Raw genomic sequence first — 1927 nt, forward strand, 5'->3', positions numbered from 1 at the left:
GAGAACTTCAATGTTTATATTACCAGGCACATGCATATATAATGATAAATAATCAGTATTTATGGTTACAGTAGAAATATGTACTGAGATATACATCTATCAGATATATAGTGACATGTTTACATATCTACATGTATATTCATATCTACATGCATGCCACTGCTAATGGTTGTCTACCTGTGAAATGTGTCCTTAGAGCTCCTCATGTTACCATTCTGGAAGTAGATCTCTCAAATTCTTGATCAGTAACTCAAATAACATATTTTGATGATTTCCTGATCTTTCTAGGCAAAATGAAACATACTTCTTAAATATTCTTATTACTACTTTTGCCTATATGTACATGTTATATCACATGGTAATCAGATCTTTATTGATTTTTTATTTACATATTTCTATAATTGTGACACTATCTTATTTTTCTTTGCCACCCTATCATATTGTGCAATGTCTGATAACCTGGTAATAATAGTTATTTAGTGAATGAAAACATTAATCTGTGATGATAAAATTATGTGTAAGAATAATAGATAATAGGGTCTAATTTAATATAAAGTCAAAGAACATTAATAATCTTTATTATGTTTATTTTTAGAAAAATCATATAAGAAAGAAAATATGAGTTATAATTTAAGGGGGCCTGGTCTCATGAACAAAGCATTCACTTTGACCATTATCATTTATACATCCAAAACTTTACTAACACTTCAACAAAATTCAAATATTTCATTGATCATTCCCATTGAAAATAAAGAATAATTTCCATCAAACTTCATTTTACACACAACCTTCTACTTTATTTTGTTTCATTTCAGGTTACTCATAAAAGATATCACTAGGTCTCAGAAAGGATAATCAAGAAGTAGATTTTATTGCAGAGGTATTAGTCTCAACTCAGATCACTTGGGGAAGAGGAATTTTTTAATGGCTTTCAGATCTGCTTGGTTTTCACATTATATATAATGGGATTTATCACTGGTGGAATAAGCAAATATACATTGGCCATAAGAGTATGGACATAAGGAGGTGCTCTTTTCCCAAACCTATGGACAGAGCACAAGCTAATAAGAGGGATATAGAAAATGGCAACAGCAACTGTGTGAGAAATACAAGTGCTAAAGGCCTTATGCATTCTTCTGTGGAAGCAATGTTTAGGACAGTCTTAATAATCAGGATGTAGGAGAGAGGAAGAAAGAGGAATCCACTCCTGCACTAATTATCAGGGAAGTAAGTCCTAAAACTGTTTATCCAGTTGTCAGCACATGAGAGCTGGATAATGTTGAGGTGGATACAGTAGGAATGATGGAGCGCACAGCTTTGGCATAATGAAAGATGTTTAAGAAGCAAGGCCAGAGACACTAAGATTGCTATTCCCTTGATGAGGATGGCAAACCACATTTTGATGATTCTGGAATCAGTGAAGATGGTAGCACATCTCAGTGGGTTACAAGGGGCAATGAAACAATCAAAGGCCATTGCCAGGGGTACTGAGGACTCCATGACAGTAAACAGTTGCATGAAGAAAGTCTGGGCAGCACAGGCATGGACACTGTTTTTTCTTGCATTGAACCAAAATATGCCTAGCAGAGTGACAAGTGTTGAAATGCACAAGCCCAGGTCAGTAGCTGAGACCATAGAGAGAAAATAGTACATAGGTTCATGGAGGATTGACTTTGTGAGAATGACAAACAGAATTATACCATTCCCAAGGAAGGAAGTTATGTAGAGATAGCAGAGCAACATCTCTCACTTTGGAAAACAATATGGACGGTTCTTAAAAAACTAAACATAGAATTCTATTTGACCAAAATGTATTAAAACTAGAACTCAACAACAAAAACAACAATAAAAAACATGCAAACAATTGGAAGCTGAACAACACATTACTCAATGATCAATGGGTCATTGATGAAATAAAAGAGGAAAT

At 34.0% G+C, this 1927-nt stretch overlaps 1 pseudogene; it reads right to left on the minus strand.

The window, feature by feature from the left end:
• Positions 1–931: 931 nt before the first annotated feature.
• Positions 932–1635, minus strand: LOC109679425 (olfactory receptor OR51C1-like; annotated as a pseudogene).
• Between the last annotated feature and the right edge of the window lie 292 nt (positions 1636–1927).

The sequence above is a fragment of the Castor canadensis genome, chromosome 1 (assembly GCF_047511655.1).
Source record: "Castor canadensis chromosome 1, mCasCan1.hap1v2, whole genome shotgun sequence".
Taxonomy (NCBI): domain Eukaryota; kingdom Metazoa; phylum Chordata; class Mammalia; order Rodentia; family Castoridae; genus Castor; species Castor canadensis.